Genomic DNA, 19,652 nt, shown 5'->3' with positions numbered 1-19,652 from the left:
AATATAACTACCTTCATTTAAATGAATCAAGTGGAATATTCCTTGCTAAATATTTCTAAGCCACTACTATAGGAAAACATGGTCAACATTCAGCAGACTCCATTAAAATTCATACACATTTTCAGCCATAGTCCATGCAAAAGTGAGAAATTCCAAATATAATCTCAAGATGTAGGAAAATAAAAGCCAAGGCTAATACAGAGCTATATAAAGAAAAGAGTAGGCTGCAAATGTATCCAGCGTCTTTTAAGTCATCCTTTTTTGTAGACATTTGGAAACAGAGAAACTGTGAAGATACACACTTTTGGGCAAGTAAGTCTCCTCTGTAAACTCTTTGGAGAGAAAAATTTATGATTCATTTATTTAATCAATGAATATATTTTTAGTGTCTTCTAGGGAGAAAGAACCATACTAACCATATAAAGAATTAAGAGGAAAAATAAAGGCACAGTAAACCAAGTTCCTAACCTCCAGATGCTCACTACATAAGTAAAAAGAAATAAGTTTTGTATAATTCTAGAAGGTAATGCTAATTATGAGTTATGGAGAGGACTGAGATCTTGGGTTAGAGGCTAAACTAGATTACTTTTAAGATCTCTTCCAATTTTCCAGGTCTTTTTAAAGTTTCAATGAAAACAATAAGCATTAAAGAAAAAAAAAGTTCAAAGAAGGAACTGATTAACAAGAGCTCCCATTGTTAAGGGAAATGTTCACTGGAGGTGGGGCAGCGGCTATGTCCATTAACCATATCCTGAAAAATGAACAGAAGCTAGAATGGCAGAGCAGAAGAAAGGTAAGGGCTGGGCTTCCCTGGTGGCGCAGTGGCTGAGAGTCCACCTGCCGATGCAGGGGACACGGGTTCGTGTCTGGTCCGGGAAGATTCCGCATGCCGCGGAGTGGATGGGCCCGTGAGCCATGGCCGCTGGGCCTGCGAGTCCGGAGCCTGTGCTCCACAACGGGGAGAGGCTGCAACACTGAGAGGCACGTGTACCAAAAAAAAAAAAAAAGGGCTATGAACGAAGCAAGCTTAGGAGAGAGTAATAAGTCTGACTTGACAGAAGGCAGAGGACTCATGTTGGGGGTGGTAAAATGAACCTAGACCCTGCAGAATCTTAGTTGCCAGGTGAAGTAATCGGGCCTTTGTACACATTACAGGCAGTGAGATTACAAGAAAGAGGGAGGTATCAGAACTGGGTGTAAGGTGATAAGCGCTTCATCCAAGGACTTCTCAGCTGAAATGACGAGGGAGTTATGGAGCTGAGGAACATTTTAAAGGAGAAATTAACAGGACTTTGTGACTAGTTGAAGGCAGAAGATTGAGACAAAGGGTGATAAAGATTTCATTAAGGTTTTGAGTTTATGTGACTGGAAGAATGGTGCCCTTGTGATAGAAAATTTATGAGAGGTACTGATTTGGGAGGGGGAACAACAAAGAGAAGGAGATGGCACATTGAGTTTGAGTGATATGAGAGGCCTAGTTGTACTAGCCAGGGGAGTGGAAATAGGAAGATTTAGATTTTTTTAAAAAATGAATTTATATTTTATTTATTTATTTTTGGCTGCGCTGGGTCTTTACTGCTGCATGCGGGCATTCTCTAGTTGCGGTGCGGGGGCTACTCTTCATTGCAGTGCGCAGCCTTCTCATTGTGGTGGCTTCTCTTATTGCAGAGCACGGGCTCTAGGTGCATGGGCTTCAGTAGTTGCAGCACGCAGGCTCAGTAGTTGTGGCTTGTGGGCTCCAGAGCACAGGATCAGTAGTTGTGGCACATGGGCTTAGTTGCTCCATAGCATGTGGGATCTTCCTGGACCAGGGCTCAAACCTGTGTCTCCTGCATTGGCAGGCAGATTCTTAACCACTGTGCCACCAGGGAAACCCAAAGATTTAGATTTGAAAGTTATTGTCACTGGAGTGTGATAATTGAAGACATGAGACAAGATTAGTTTACTGTAGCAGAAAGAGAAAAATGCATCAGACAAAAAACCAAACCTTCAAAATTCAAGTTTAACGACTATTTATCAAAGATCCATTATGTATAAAACACTGTCCTGCAGACTTTCAGGAAACAAAGAGAAACAAAACATGAAGCCCTTGACTTCAAGGAGTTTAATATCTAGTAGGGAAAGACAGACAGATTACTTTTTAGAGTACAAGGCAGATTACAGAAAGTACCAAAACAGCAAAATAAATTGCCAGGAATAGATGATTCTTCTCAGTGAATATCAGGATAGTCTTTAGGAAGGAGATGACTTTAGATGAATTTAAGAGTGCCTAAGATTTTGATAAGCATAAACAGAAGAATGAATTTTCAGGCTTAGAGAACCCTAAAAGTAAGAGCCTGGTCACAAAGAAAACCCAGGGACATGACATACTGGGAGAGCCTACAAGTATTTTGATTTTGACTAGAGCATAGAATGCTCAGTGTAGAGCATTCCTAAGGCTAGGAACTATGTTGGAAATTAAACGTCACACTAAAGAAACTATAATTTATGCTATAGGCTAAGCCGAGACAAGACAGTGAGATAATCAGATCTATATTTAGGAAAAAACTCTGGTAGCACTGTGAAGGATGAACTGAGAAGGAAAGGTGGACCACAAAGTAGAGACAGAGACCAGTTGGAAGTGGTTACAATAGTCAAGGGAAAAGTAAGGGGTCCCTAACTTGTGACAATGGTCATGGAGCAACACATAAGAGCATTTCAAGGGAAAAGTTCAAGATTTGGCATTGCTTTTTTGCACCGCCTTCACTTCCCTCCATAGTCACTCATTCAACAAATACTGATTGAGTATCTAGCAGTGATTTAGATGCTAGAGATACAGTAGTAAACAAAACCAGGCAAGATCCTTGACCTCATGGAGCTTACATTCTAGTGGGAAGAGAAGGGCAATAAATAACAAATGTATAGTACATCAGTATTGATAAGTGCTGTGGATAAAAATTAAATAAGGAGAACACAAAGAGATTTCCACATCTGGTATTATGGCTGAGTAGGTGCTCTAGGAGACCCTGCCATTACAGAACAACAATATATATGCTGCCTAAGAAACATTCCTTGAAGGATCCTTGATCTCACAAGAGATAAGGCAGGGGTCCCCAACCCCCGGGCCGCAAACCAGTACCAGTCCGGCCGCACAGCAGGACGTGAGTGGCAGGCAAGTGAGCAAAGCTTCATCTGCTGCTCCCCATTGATCCCCATCGCTCGCATTACCACCCGCACCATCCTCCCCACTCCAATTCATGGAAAAACTGTCTTCCATGAAACTGGTCCCTGGTGCCAAAACGTCTGGGGAACCACTGAGATAAGGGATATCTACAACAACCCCAGCCCCACCCCCAAATAAGGGCTGGAGAAGGAAGGAAAGGCAGGATGGACCTGGGAGCAGATGCCAGTAACACACTTCACTGGGGACACTGAACCCTGGACCACCAGCAAGGTGAAGAAACTGAGCCTGTTCCCTGACAATCGGTCAAGACTCCCATGGGGACTAAAGTAAACCAGAAGAAGCAAAAGGAAACCCTCTCTTTAGGAAAAACTTCCTAACTTAGGCCTAAGGACTAAAACAATACATTTTCCTGCTAAAAACATACTTTAATCCATTCACATACTATTTACAAGAGATCCATCTAAGTGGAAGGACCATAAAAGCTGAAAGTAAAAGGCTATTAAAAGAGCAGGCAGGGGCTTCCCTGGTGGCGCAGTGGTTGAGAGTCCGCCTGCCGATGCAGGGGACACGGGTTCATGCCCCGGTCTGGGAGGATCCCACATGCCGCGGAGCGGCTGGGCCCGTGAGCCATGGCCGCTGAGCCTGCGCGTCCGGAGCCTGTGCTCCGCAACGGGAGAGGCCACAACAGTGAGAGGCCCGCGTACCGCAAAAAAAAAAAAAAAAAAAAAAATTATAAAAAAAAAAAAAAAAAAAAAAAGAGCAGGCAAACTGCTAAAAGAATCAACTATAGTAATGTCAGACAAAATAGCTTTTAAGACAAAAGCATTATTAGGAGTAGAGATGGTCACCATGTAATGATACAAGATTCAATTCACCAGGAAGAGAGAACACTCCTAAAACTCATTATGTACTTGAAAGATATATGTATTTGATATAATTTCAGGGAGGGAAAAAACCAAGGATAACAAACGTTTCTCAATAATTGATATGTCAAGCAGACAAAAGATTAGTAAGATATAGACCATCCAAAGGACACAATTAACAAAGTTGATCTAACAGGCATATACACAACTTTTTACCCAATAATTAGAGAGTACACACTTTTTTTTTCAATCATACATGGAACGTTTACAAATGTTGTTAGTGTACTAGCAGGTCTCAAGAAATTTCAAGGAATTGTTATCAAACAGACTATGTTCTCTGACCACAATGAAATTAAGTTAAAAGTCAATTACAGGGACTTCCCTGGTGGTGCAGTGGTTAAGAATCAGCCTGCCAATGCAGGGGACACAGGTTTGATCCCTGGTCCTAGAAGATCCCACTTGCCGTGGAGCAACTAAGTCTGTGCGCCACAACTGCTGAGCCTGCGCTCTACAACTACTGAAGCCCATGTGCCGCCAACTACTGAGCCCACGTGCTGCAACTACTGAAGCTCACACGCCTAGAGCCCATGCTCCGCAACAAGAGAAGCCACCGCAATGAAAAGCCCACACTCGTCGCAACTAGAGAAAGCCCACGCACAGCAATGAAGACCCAATGCAGCCCCCCCCGCAAAAAGTCAATTACAAAAGTATAAATCTAAAGCTCCATATATTTGGAAGTGTAAAAATACCTCTAAATTATTCAAAGGTAAAAGGAGAAAGTATGAAGAAATTTAAAATACTCAGAAATGGAATAATGATAGTATGACCTATCAAAACCTGTGGAACTTACAAGGGAAATGTATAGCCTTAAATATTTACGTTAGGAAGAAAGGCTGAAAATAATTATGTGCCTAAGTTAAGAAGTTAAAACAAAACAAAGCAAAATTCAACAGACTAAAACAAAAGAAAGTAGAAGTATAAAGGTAAGGACAGGAATTTATGAACAAGAGAGGATTTATGAAGCCTTTAGGACAACTACATCAAAAGGAGAGAAAGTGCAAATAGATGATATTACAAATTTAAAAAAGGAACATAACTATAGATTCAGTGGAGGTTAGAAAGATAAAAGAACCCTATTAAAAAACTATATCTATTAATTTAAAAATATATACAAAATAGGCAAATTCAAGAAACTGTAACCTACAAATTGACTCAAAATGAATTAGAAAACCTGAAGAAACCAAGAAGTAGTAGATAAAGTAAAACTGGACTTAAAAATCTTGCTACCAAAGGGTAAGCTGGGACGAAGTGAGAGAGTGGTATGGACTTATATACACTACCAAATGTAAAACAGATAGCTAGTGGGAAGCAGCTGCATAGCACAGGGAGATCTGCTCGGTGCTTTGTGACCACCTAGAGGGATGGGATAGGGAGGCTGGGAGGGAGACGCAAGAGGGAGGAGATATGGGGATGTATGTATATGTATAGATGATTCACTTTGTTTAAAGCAAAAACTAACACACCATTGTAAAGCAATTATATTCCAATAAAGATGTTAAAAAGAAAAATCTTGCTACCAAGAAAACAGATGATCACAGAGGCAAGTTCTCCAAATTTTCAATGAACAGATTGTTTCAATTTTATTCAAACATTTTCAGAGACGAGAAGAAGAGGGAATACTCCCAACACATTCTAGAAAGCCAGTATAACCTTGATAGAAAAACCAAAAAAGGATAAGAAAGAAAAACTTCAGGCCAACTCCACTCAAAAATATTAAACAAAATAGTAATAAGCCAAATCCAGAAAAAGGAATGCCAGGATGGCTTAATATAAGAAAATCTATATAAGTCCATCACCACAGTGACAGATTAAAGAAGAAAGATGATTTAATTATCTTGATAGAGGCTGAAAAAGCAGCTCATAAAATTTAACACGCAGTCATGATAAAAACTCTCAGCAAGTTAGACTAGAAAAAACTTCCTTAACCTGATAATGGGTATATATCAAAAACTAAGAAAGAAACAATGAAATCATTTCCTTTAAAATCAGGAATAATGTAAGAATACCCACTATTAACACTTCTAAAATCAACACTGTACTATAAGTCTATTACTATAAAGCAATAATTAAAGACATATATTAGAAAGGCAAAAATAAAACTATTGTTATTTTCAGATAATATAATTATCTACATAGAAAGCCCAAAGTATTTACAGGCAAATTATTAGCAAAAGTAAGAGAGTTTAGAACGTCTGGCTACTTGAACAATATGAACAAGTCAACTGTATTTCTGTATATCAGAAAAAAAAAGCTAGGAAATATAATTTTTCAAAGGCAGTATTTCTATAGCAACAACAACAAAAAAGTATAAGGTGCCTAGGAATAAATATATCAAAAGATTTACAAGATTTTTATACAGAACACCTTGAAACCTTGTTTTAAATGATATTAAGAAGTTCTAAATAAATTAAGAGCTCATGTTAATAGATAAGAAGACTCAATATAGTAAAGACATCAATTCTCCCAATACTTCTCTGTATATTCAATGCAATTTCAATCAAAATTCCATCAGAGTTTCCTTGTGGAACTTGAAAAGCTGATTTTAAAATGTATGTGAAAGAGCAAAGAGCTAAGAATAGCCAAGATATTCACTAAGTGTTAGGGGTAGGGGATGAGGAGAGGAATCTGGCTCAAAACATTATATCAAGATTTATTTTAAAGCTATAGTGATTAAACAGTGTGGTTCTAGTACAGGGATAGACAAACTGATCAATGGGAGAGAATGGAGAACCCAGATGGAACCAAAATACTGAGAGAGAACTTCAGATCAGTGGAGAAAGGAAGAACTAATCAATAAATGGTGCTGGCACAACAGGTTATCTAAGTGGGAAAAAAGTAAAATGAATCCTCACCTCATATCATATAAACAACAATTTCAGGAGGATTAAGGAATTAAATGTGAAAAGCAAAACTTTAAAACTTTGGAGGAAAAAAAAAACTGGAGAATATCTTTCTGAGGTGAGGAAGAATTTCTTAAACAAGATACAAAGAATAACCGTAAGAGAAAAGACATAAATTTGTCTATTAAAATAACTTCCAATCATCAAAGATAAGGAAAATAAAAAGACAAAGCACAGACAGGCAGAAGTATTTGCAACACTTATCAGTAACAAAGGTTTAGTATCCAGAATAAAGAACTCCTACAAATCAATATGAAAAACAAGCTAACAGAAAAACGGACAAAACGTCCAAACAGGGATTTAACAAAAAGAAGAAAATGTTTAACCACTAAGCATATGAAAAGATGATGCTATACCTCATCAATAATGGGGAAAATGCAAATTAAAATCACAGTGAGATACCATTTTACACCTAGTAAATTGGTTAAAAATTAAGAACAGTTGAATAGGAAGTAGTTCAGGGGAGCTCCAATACATTGCTGGTGGGAGAATAAATTGGTACTTTTTTGGAAAACAATTTGGCATCATCTTGCAAAACTGAACAATTGCATACCCTTTGACTCAGTAATTCCATTTTTAGAAACACCAAAGAATGTTCATAGCAGCACAGTTTGTAATAAAAAAAAAAAAATCTGGACGCAACCCAAATTTCTAGCCAATAGGAAATTGGAGAAATTAATCTTGGTCGAGTCACACAATGAATTTTAAAACAGCAGTGAAAATCACTGAATTACAAACAAAAGTAAAAAATGTTCAGATCTTGGAAGCATTATGTTGAGAGAAAAAAAGCAAGTTTTAGAAGACTATAGACACAGGATGCCATTTTCATAAAACTTAAAACCGAGCAGAGCTAAAAAAGTGTTCTGTTCAGGCATACATACAAATGTGATAACCCTATTTTTTAAAAGGAGTGAATAATAGGTTCAAAATTCAGGATATTTGTTACCTCTTGGGAGGAGACAAGAGGACAGGATGAGGGAAAAAACATAAATAGAAGCAAGCTATTGGTAATATTCCAGTTATTGAGTTAAGTGATAGGCTCTTGACTGTTATGCTTTGTAAGATAATATATAAAGCAAGGAATGGGGATAGGTACTGTTGGGAGTGGGATGACAGGGTGTTATTTCCAACATCATTTAAGCATAATTTTAAATTACTTACATAATGCCTCTCTGAGAAGGTAACATCTGGGATAAGACGTGAAGAAAGTGCAGTAATAAGGGAAGAGCAACTTGAAAGGCTTGAGGCACAGGTAAAGCAGAGACACGCTACGGAGAACAGTGGGCATCGGGGAGAACAGAGTGGTAAGGCACTGATGATTCTGAAGAGAAGGAAACCCTAGGTAGTGCTTGCTTGCTGTTTGCAGTGGTTCTGCTTTTGGCACAAGTCATTTGGGTAGCAGAACTGGATGGGTTTTTGTGTGTGTGTGTGTGTGTGTGTGTGTGTGTGTGTGGTACGCGGGCCTCTCACTATTGTGGCGTCTCCCGCTGCGGAGCACAGGCTCCGGACGCGCAGGCTCAGCGGCCATGGCTCACGGTCCCAGCCGCTCCGCGGCATGTGGGATCTTCCCGGACCGGGGCACGAACCCGTGTCCCCTGCATCGGCAGGCAGACTCTCAACCACTGCGCTACCAGGGAAGCCCCTGGATGGGTTCTTGAGCACTGTCTAGCCTGTGCTCTGAGAGTTGATGAGGGCTGCCACGAGATCTGCAGCAGAGCAAGATCATGGTGTTCAGAGCAGTGAGGAAAAACCTTGGTGAGCTGGCAGGGTGACTCACTGGAGAAAGAGCAAGGAGGTCAGTGCTGTTGCAGTCAATGTGAGAGGAGGGGAGTTAGCCCAGGGGCAGCAGAGGAGGGGTGGGGCAAAGGTTAGGGAGGGGTGCCGGTCAGACAGAATGACGTGGGGGCTCAGAAAGACTAGGTTTTTCATGACTAGAATTAGCATCGTTTTGTTATATTATCCATCTTACCCATAATTTTTACAAATTGCATAATTTATTTTATATATATCCTGCCCAATCTCTGATAGCAGAGTTTGGAGAGATTACCATTTTCTACTACATTATATATTTCCATAATGTTTGATTTTGTATATTTTGGTATTGTTTACAAGTAGATAAATGGTATTTTAAAAATATAAGAAAAAAATAATGCTGAGAGGAATAAAGGGTAGAAGAACAAGAGCCAGTGAAAGAACTGGTGAAAGAGCATCTAAGGTAAGAAAACAGTCAGCACAGGGTTCTAGAAGCTACGAGTTTAAAAAGGAAGAGGTAGCCTTCAGCTGTAACAGAATGAAAGCTGAGGAGAGGCAACTTTGGGACAATTAGAAGGTCACTGGTGACACAGAAAAAATAATTTCTGTGCATTTACAGAAGCTAGACACAATAAATGAGACCCAAATAAGTGGAAAAAAGGTAAAGGCAGATATAGAGTACATTTTTCAAGGCCTTAGTGAGAATGGGAATCTCTGGGATATAACAATTTTTTAAATTGTAAAATCATCAAATAAACCATTTTATGTACCATTTGTTACACTGTTCGCAATTCCTAAATTTTGGATTTAGGAATTAAATCCTTTTAAAATAAAGATATAAGATAAAAACACAAAGTATGATATAAGGGAACAAAAATTGCTTCGTATAAGAAATGAAAATAGATTATGAGCTGCTGAATGGGAGAAAAGCAGGAAGTTCATCTTGGACCACTGTTAGCTCTTATTAGAAGTTCCTGCAGTCACACTATAGGGAAACAGAGAATATGAATATGAGCACCACAATGGAATGAGGGGAGAGAGAGAGAGAGAGAGAGAGACAGAGAGAGACAGAGAGAGACAGAGAGAGAGAAGAGGATCTAGCTAGTTCTGAAGACAGCAGAGAATAACTTTGACGTGATCTACTTGAAGCCCATGGAAGCTCTAAGAGTGAGGCCTGAGATGAGGGCAGAAGTGGTGACATGGTTTAGGGGAGCAGCGACTGTGAGCTCTTTTGTACAGTGTGAGAAAGGAACCTAGAGCTTGGGCAGTATCCATAGAGAAGGGTTCCTGTAGTCGAGTAAAAATCTAGAATCACAGAGGAAATCTTTTTTTTTTTTTTTGCAGTACGCGGGCCTCTCGCTGTTGTGGCCTCTCCCGTTGCGGGGCACAGGATCCGGACGCGCAGGCTCAGCGGCCTTGGCTCACGGGCCTAGCCGCTCCGCGGCACACGGGATCTTCCCAGACCGGGGCATGAACCCGTGTCCCCTGAATCGGCAGGCGGACTCTCAACCACTGTGCCACCAGGGAAGCCCGGGAATCATTTTTTAATGCACACCTCTTAACTGGGCTTTATCTGTCCCCTTCAGGACGAGTGAATGTGTTATGGTCATAAGATACTTGATGTTTCAAAATAACAACAATAACAGCAAAATAAATAACATGATCACCATGAAAATGCATTTAACTTAGGGAACTATATTCAATATCCTGTAATAAATCATAATGGAAAATAAAATAAATAAAAAAATAAAATGCATTTAACTTTTCAAAGCATTTTCACATCGATTTTCTTCTTCTTAAGGGAAATACTCAAGGACCTACAGGGCTAGGGGCAAGTCTCTGAACAACTCCATATAACCCTCAAGATTCCACATTGAGTTGTGTTTACAGATATTATGCTGAATTTTCAAAAGACTAACTTTGACAGTGATTAATTAAGTGAAGGTATATGCTATTAAAAAACAAAGGAAACTGCAGCTCATGCACACACACCCACACACACACGTACAAACCTAAAAGAATGAAAAAAGGATACCAAAATTGTTCTGACCTAGTTACATCCCAGTTAACACAGACTATGCTTTACTAAAACCCCTCTTCTTACTGTGAACACAAAATGCCAGCTGTGAAAGAAAGTGATACTGCTGGGTTTGCACACTTTAGTTACCATAGAAACAGTAGAAATGGCAGGAGTTGGATGTCTCATATTCAAGTTATCAGCAATAAAGTTGGACAGACAAATCAAGGCTGCAGGGTTCGTTTTAGTTAAATTGTATTTTAAAGGCAAAAGTCAGGGAATTAATGTGATAAACAGTATGGTTACTCAGAAATTATTCTTGAAATATCTATATTTTAGCAGAATTTAGTTAATTCTTGAATGTACATTCATGATGTTTTACATGTATTCTAGATTTGCTTTTTCCTTTTATAGAATCAATTTTTTTCACAGGGTTAAATTTATTGCAGTTAATTGGCACATCATAAATAGAACAGCCTAAAGATATACAATTATCCTACTACATTTGCTTTACACTTCCTACACCAGGACATTTGGAACAAAAATATGAAACCCACAAGATGACTCTCATCAGCACCAGTAAAGAAGACAGAAAAACAAACACAACTGTCTACAATCCTGAATAATAGGAAAAAACCAATCAGACATCAACTGGACTAGTTTCTGAACAATGAACAGTGCTAGCCTAATATTAATGGCTATAACTATTCTTTTCTTTAAATACAGAAGTGGCATGACTCTCGTCACATTTCATACAGAAGTACATTCCCAGGAGAAAATTTTCAGTTTATGTTCCTTTCTTTACACTGTTCTCCATTGTTCACCTTGAACAAATAAGATTCTGTATTGTAACAAACAGGACAAAGAACTAAGAGTGAGAGACATGCTTTTTTTCTTAAGCACAATAGCCATTTGCTAGTAGCATCAGTCTATCATAATTTTACCTCTTAAAATAACTTCATTGACAGTAAAGGAGTTAAAAATATAGAGAATCTGATTATTGTGACTGCAACCTCCTAAAGGGCAGGGAAGATATTTCTATCACCACTTTATGTATCTGCTGAAATCCAGGCATACAGCGTTTAATAAATATTTGTTGAATGGGTTCGCAGAGCGAGTTAGTTGAAGGTGAATGCCAGAGGACTTGGATCTCAGCTAAAGGACAGTATTCCAGTTACTGAACTTTCAGCAAGTGGACCTTTTGAAAGTCATGATCTTCTTCGAGAAGATTTTTCTTGTGTGAAAAATGAACTTTTGCCCAGTCATCCTCTTGAATTAACAGAAAAAAATTTCCAGCTCAACCAAGATAAAATGAACTTTTCCACACTGAGAAACATCCAGGGTCTATTTGCTCCACTAAAACTACAAATGGAATTCAAGGCAGTGCAGCAGGTTCAGTGTCTTCCATTTCTTCCCAGCTCAAACCTTTCATTGGATATCTTGAGGGGTAATGATGAGACTATTGGACTTGAAGATATTCTTAATGACCCGTCACAAAATGAAATAATGGGAGAACCACATTTGATGGTTGAATATAAGCTCGGTTTACTGTAATGCAGTGTGCTGTTCATGGAAATAGAGGGGCTGCATCTTTACAGTCATTTTTTACTATAATTTGATGTGCACAACATTAAAAGTACTGACACATGAGAATTTTTGCCTAAATAGTATCTGTGATCATTTGAAATTATTTGGGTCTTTGGTTTATGTGATAATTGAAAGCACTAAAGGGAGATGGTTTTAAAACTTCTAATTTATATTAAAACAATAGCTTTCTATATCTTTAAAAAAATGTTGCTAATTAATATCATAAAACTATCCACAGGTTCTAATTCAGCCTGTTTTCTAGTTATTCCATAAATTTACTTTTGAATAACGATTATCAGTATTTGAGTCTGCAAACTTCATAGTAGCATCTTTCAGAATAAACATCTGTTCAGGTGTTCAGAATAAACATCTGTTCAGAATAAACATCTGTTCAGTTCAGAATAAACATCTGTTCAGCATTTCAAAGTAAGTACAAAATAAGAGTATTATATTTTACCTTCTTTCAGTATAGTCTATTAATACTCATAAGAGTAACACTTGCTTTATTGATGCTACTTTAGAATTATAACTATATTCTTTGATTCTTTCAGGTTGAAAAGTATAAGTTCAGAGGTTTTGATTTTGGTCTTGTTTTTAAAGTGAAAAATTAAATAAAACAATCAGCAGATGTCAATTAAAAAAACAGATTTGTTGAATGAATGAACAATTAAATGAATGAGTGAAAATTGCCAATGCTCAGTATTCATCGTCCTTTGGTAGGCAAGTTCTCAATTTTGAAAGAAATTGTTAAGAAACCAGAGTGAGCACTTACCATGAAATATGCCAAGCTCACTTCTGAATATAGATTTTTTAAAGACCTAATTTTAATTCAGTCCAGGGTTTCAACAATCACTCATACGCCAATGACTCCAAAATCTATACCTCTAGGTCTCTAAGCTTCTATATATCTAGAGATATGTCAACTGTATGCTGGCTATCTCCACAATCACCTCAAATTCAACTTGTTCAAACTGAATCTTCACTGTCTCTCTTTCTGATAGTATTCCCTTCTCAGTCACTCAATCAACAAAAGCAGAAGTCTGAACACCTGTCCTTTATTCCTAAAATCTAACCAATCCTCAGGCCTGATTATCTTACCTCCTAAAGATTTATCTGCTATCTCCCCCCCCCCCAATCTTGATTACCTCTGACCTGATTCAGGCCTTCATCATTTCTCAACCAGCTCATTACAACAGCCTGAGAAAGCTGCTATCTATCCCTGCACCCTCAAACCAATTCTCCACATCCCTGTCTCAGTAGTGTTTCTTAAGCAAAAACCTGACCAGCTCAGCTGTGACTGACCACAGGAAAAACCCATGCTTCTAAACGTGACAATTAAGATCCACTGTAATCTGGTCCCTACTTCTTTCTTCTTCCTCTTCTTTCACTACTTTTTTGCTTTGCCCCAGTAATATCAAAGCGCTCACAGTTTCTTACCCCATTCCCTTATTCATGCTGTCCCCTCTGCCTGGAATGTTCTCCCCACCCACGTACCCCAAGTCATTCTTATAAATTTCTACTCATCCTTTCAGATTCAGCTCAGTCCTCCAAGAGAGCCCCATCCCAACTGGTTAGGTATGCTTCTGTACTCTCAGTACCTTATGCATAGCTAATCCCTGAACATACTTTACAGTTTCTCTTTTAAGCCTTACTATTTTATGATTATCAATTTATGTGTATCTTCCCCACCACGCATTCATTAGGAAAGGGACTGTATTTTACCTATCCCTGTATTTCCAGTGCCCAGCATACTGTCTGGAACACCTTAGAAGGACGAAATATGTTTATAAAGCAAACATTCTAGGTCTAAAAACCAGTACTTCCCCCACAGAAATCCAGAAAAATGGACATTATGTTCCATAGTTCTATTAGTGTCATACTTTAGGTGTACTGTGGGTTAAATAGGCCTTTGTATTCAGAGAACCTAACCACTATTTAAAGTGCTCTTTCTCAGCGAAAATTCCTTCCCAGTTAGAAATTATGTGTCAATAACTAGATGTAGGCTGTCTTAAAATGAGCAGTCTATAATACTAAATGCTGTGATTAATTTCATTTTACCTTAAAATGGTCTAGAGGTATCTGTAACAGGTACCTACTTAATTAAACCTCGGTATTCATGGTAAACAGCTGCCAACCCAGCACTGCACAACAGTTAACAATGCACTTCTTTGTCTTTGCCTTTTAGGAGTGGTTACAGGCCTGAACAGCAGAGATAAGGTTTTCTTTTCTCTAACAAGAACCAATAAAAAGCAGCCTTTATAAAAAGCTTTATGCAAGACAAACACATGTATCTAGAAGGCAATTTACCTAACAAACTTCAAGGTCACCAACAGTATAATCAAGATATATTCCACATTGACAGCAAGGCCAGGAAACAAGGCTACAAAGGTATTCAGATGCTATCCTGTTCATTAACTAGTACAATCCATCCGCAGAGAAGCAACACTGGTAGAAAGTAGTTTTCCATTTACATTTGTGACAGTCACATTCAAATCAAATAATTCATTCTTATTATCATGAGAAATTAAGAATGTCAGAGGTAGAAGTTATCAAACAGCCCTCTCATTTTACTCATGAAGAAACACAAAAAACCTATAACCTCAACTAAGTCCACTGTCCACAGTGGCAGACCCAGGCTTAGAACCTAAGTCTCTCAGAGATGTACTCCAGGCCAGGGTTATGAGAACAAAAGCACACTTGGCAAATAAACAATACTTAATTGACTTATAGTCCTCACCAACAGAAGACTTCTACCCAGATGTGTGCTTAGTTGAAAATATGATCACACAAAATAACCATCATAAATAATCTCCCAGTGAAACGAATCATCAGTCCTTAAATGCAAGGTCCCCTCTTGACGAAGATACCATCATTCTCAGTAAGGGATCTTGGATCATCCTACGGTGTTGGTCAAATAGAATGCCTGTGGTAGCACACACATTTGTCCTAATTCATCAATTTGTAATTTAAATGGGTATATTTTATTGTATATAAATTCTACTTCAATAAAATTAATTTAATAAAATAGTATGTCTGAATTGATTCTTCAGTTCTAAACATAGGCCTCAAACTACTGGGGCTCCTTCTGTAAGCCTTCACTCCTAACCAGTTTCTGCCATTGCTGTCACTGTGGAATATATCTTGACTATATACCCTTTTAGGGACTATGAAGTTAACTTGGCAAATAGCCTTCTAGAAATGTGTTTGTCAGTACAGGCTAATAGAACTATACTAAAGCCAGGATCATCAAAAGAGCCCTGTCACCGAGCTGAACCTTCAGAGGCCTCATAAGCCACTGTGAGTCAAACCACGTCCCCTTTGAAGCTGGCCCTCTTAGAAGTATGACTCTTAGTGTGTATCACCTGCCTGTCAAACAGATGGTAGGGCACTATGCTCTAACTCAAACCAGCAGATGTGCAGGACTCTGCTGCAAGCTCCGGTTACTGGGCTATGGGCATGGATGATGGAAAAACTGACATGCCAGAAAGAATCACAGCCCCATATCTAGAAAACACCTCAATAATACCTTCTTACATTTGTAAGATGCGTGTCACAGTATCCAGAGCATTGTAAGAAACATTACCATACCTATCTTTACAAGGCCTTGTATAGAAGCAGTAGAAGCATCTGTACACAGAAGACATGACTACCATCAAAGGCCTTCAGGCTGCCATCATGAGCAGCTGAGCCACAGACTGTGGAGGACCAGCTCTAAGGAACTAGTTAGGAACCAAAGGTCACCAGCAAAAGCCCTAGTGTGATTCTTCAGCATGACAAGATCTGTAATTGTCCAAAATCACCTAAAATTGAAGGTTAGAAGATAACCAGGCCATACTTAACTTTTTTCATTGTTAGCTTTGCATTCTGAAAGAAATTAGGGTGACTAAATCATATTAAAATAAATGCTGCTTTCTGTCACAATTTGTCAAGTGAAACGTTAATAAATCAAATGAAAAATAATAGTCATTTGATTAGCATGGAATTGTTAGAATGAAAAGTTAAGTGAAACACTAACTTTGATCTATTTAAGCCAGTTTTTAAAAACTTTTTAAAATATAAAATATTTAGCAATATTTAAATATAAACCAGATGAAACATGCCCTACTTTTTTTTTAAAACACCAAGAAGCATGTTTCACATATTTACAGTAGAGCTCTACTCTGTAAAGCATAAGTGGCTAGGAGTATCAGGCTAAAGGAATTCTGGGGAAGCAAGTGGTTAAAAGAAAGGGCATCGCTGCACTGCTGATGATATTCAGAAGAATGGACAGAAGCTTCTACAGAAAGGAAATCAGGAGAAATTCAGGAACTCTGGAGCTAAGACAATGGAATCAACAACAATATAAAGCACCTATTATTATTGCCATTTTACAAATAAGTAAACTGAAGCTTAAGTAGCAAGACTGACTATCTTGGAAATAATTTTTTTAAATTTATTATTTTTGGCTGTGTTGGGTTTTTGTTGCTGCACGTGGGCTTTCTCTAGTTGTGGCGAGCAGGGGCTATTCTTCGTTGCGGTGCGCGGGCTTCTCATTGCAGTGGCTTCTCTTGTTGCGGAGCACAGGCTCTAGGTGCGTGGGCTTCAGTAGCTGTGGTCCGTGCGCTCAGTAGTTGTAGCGTGCAAGCTCTAGAGTGCAGGCTCAGTAGTTGTGGCGCACGGGCTTAGTTGCTCCGTGGCATGTGGGATCTTCCCGGACCAGGGCTCGAACCCGTGTCCCCTGCACTGGCAGGCGGATTCTTAACCACTGCGCCACCAGAGAAGTCCGGAAATATATTGTTTTTTAATCTAGGATCTCAATGCTCCCGTATCATAAGAACTAAGCAAGGCTAAAACTCTAAAACATTATGAAAATGCTTGCAAAATGCTGCCATGATGGCTACAGTAAGATTTTAAGGGTTTCTTTGAAGTATAAACATTTGCCTTATCAGGCCCTGTTTAGCATAGACAAAATTAAAGACTTGATGCATCTCCTTGTCACACAAGTTATGAAGAGAAGCTGTGAGGCAAAGAGAGATTTCTAGACAATTCTCCAACAACCAAGCATTTATTTTCATCAAACTTTCACAAAGAAGAACAGCACAGCACTTTTTTTCCAGCTGAGTAGAAAACAGAGGGCCATCTTTGACTTCATATATTGGATTTTCATACAGTGCTGTTCCTAAAAAGTCTTCAAATGCTCTTTTTGGCTAAAGGACTATATTTCATGCTGTCCTTTCACTGTTTGTCAGCTAGCTGTTACAACTCAGCAGCATTACCAAACTTGGAAAACAAAGGTTTTGCTATCATTTAAAGTTTCCTTTGCATTTTTACTTTTGCTTTACACAAATGTGTGGAAAAGAAAAATAGAAATAAAAAAGTACTAATATTAGTGATAAGCATATGCCTCAGACTGCATAACAAAGAAAGAACCTCTAGGTATGTTCAAAGTGAAGAATCCTGGATCTCAATTTAACACACCCTCCAGATTTAAGTGGATTAAACTTGTGGTTCAATGCAGGGTGGGAAAGGAGGGAGGGAAGAGAAGAGGAGGGGAAAAGTAAGGAACATATACCAAATTCTGGGAATAAATCACTGAAGAATGTAAAAGGGAAGGAATAATTGGTACATTATAATGTTTTTTTCACTCTCTAGAACTATCCTGAAACTCTTACTACACAAGCAACTTTTATACATGGAAAAAATTATATATGAAAGGAGGGGGCTTCCTGCATTTTCTATACTATATTATAACTAAATTAAAAGGACAATAACAGGATCCAAACATCATTTAAAAGCCTCTCAGACTCTATGGTACGCAGCTTCAGACACGGTTTCCAATCATCCCCACCCCCAGTATACACACTCTTACGTAACTACTCCTCTTGAGTGTAGGCTATACCTAGTGACTTCTAATGAACAGAATACAGCAAAAGTAATGAGGCATCACTTCCATGATTAACTTACAGAAGACTGTGACTTCCATCTTGCTAACACACATTCTCTCTCTCTCGCCCTCAAGTTTGCCACTCTGGTAAAGAAAACTGCCATGTTTTGAGATGCTCTATGGAGAGATCAACGTAACAAGGAAACAAGGAGGCCTCCACCCATCAGCCTGTGAGGAAATGAATCCTGCAAATTACCACGTGAGTGAACTAGAAGTGGACTCTTCCCAATCAAGACTTGAGTTGACTGCAACCTTTTAAAGAGACTCTGAAACAGAGAATCCAAGTAAGCCACACCTAGATTCCTGACCCATAGAATCTGTGAGATGATAAATGTTGTTTAAACTTGGGACTTGCTGATTAAAGAAAATGAAGCAACAGACATTCTAGCTACAGAGAAATGTATAATAAATGACTCTGGGTGATTTTGGCATATTAACTGGCAAAACTACATAGTTCTGGTTTGGCGATATTTTTTTTTCTTCCTTATGACACACCGTTGGTTCAGGCAGAATTTTTACTGGATTTTCAACAGCGCTGTAGGTTGTTTATGACATGTTGGCTACGTATATTTTACGTGTCTATTAATAACAAATTACCCCCACATGTAGTATCTTTATTTTTTAATTAATTAATTAATTGCTTATTTTTGGCTGCGTTGGGTCTTTGTTGCTGTGCACGGGTTTTCTCTAGTTGAGGCGAGTGGGGGCTACTCTTTGTTACAGTGGGTGGGCTTCTCATTGTGGTGGATTCTCTTGTTGCAGAGCACGGGCTCTAGGCATGCGGGCTTCAGTAGTTGTGGAACGCGGGCTCAGTAGTTGTGGCTCACGGGCTCTAGAGCTCAGGCTCAGTAGTTGTAGCACACTGGCTTAGTTGCTCCGAGGCATGTGGGCTCTTCCCGGACCAGGGCTCTAACCCATGTCCTCAGCATTGGCAGGCGGATTCTTAACCACTGCACCACCAGAGAAGCCCAAGAAGCTCATAATTTTGAAAAAGAGATAAACTATATCTTGGCATTCTTCCAACCTACCAGAATAGTAATCCCATAAAAATGAGTCATCCTGTATTTCATCTTCTTACTCTTAGCTATATCCTGCTGTAAAATTAAAATACATCTTTCCTCCCTTGGTGTTTACAAGTTCCAAATATTTATAAACTTATGTCTCAACTGTCTCTCTGCTAAGATGAATATATTTAGCTCCTTTTCTCCTTTCCTTTTAAAGCAATTCCTCAATATAAGTCATCTTTTTGGTGACATTATTTAAATTCTCTATCTCTGTATTAAATTCTAGTATCCAAATGACATAATTAAAGTACTGTTCTAGATATGAAATCAATCACAATGAAAAACACCAACCTCACTGATGATGTAATGCTTCTTTGTGTGAA

At 38.6% G+C, this 19,652-nt stretch overlaps 1 protein-coding gene and 1 pseudogene across 2 annotated transcripts in view; one reads left to right on the top strand and one right to left on the bottom strand.

Moving 5' to 3' along the window:
* Positions 1-19,652, bottom strand: part of CDK19 (cyclin dependent kinase 19) — a 177,091-nt gene that overhangs the window by 21,303 nt on the left and 136,136 nt on the right. The gene's annotated exons all lie outside the window — the stretch shown is intronic.
* On the top strand, positions 734-12,309 carry LOC136132298 (proteasome maturation protein pseudogene; annotated as a pseudogene).

Source organism: Phocoena phocoena, chromosome 12 (genome assembly GCF_963924675.1).
Source record: "Phocoena phocoena chromosome 12, mPhoPho1.1, whole genome shotgun sequence".
NCBI lineage: Eukaryota > Metazoa > Chordata > Mammalia > Artiodactyla > Phocoenidae > Phocoena > Phocoena phocoena.
The sequence above is the reverse complement of the archived record's forward strand: the minus strand, read 5'-3'. Positions and strand labels throughout refer to the sequence as shown.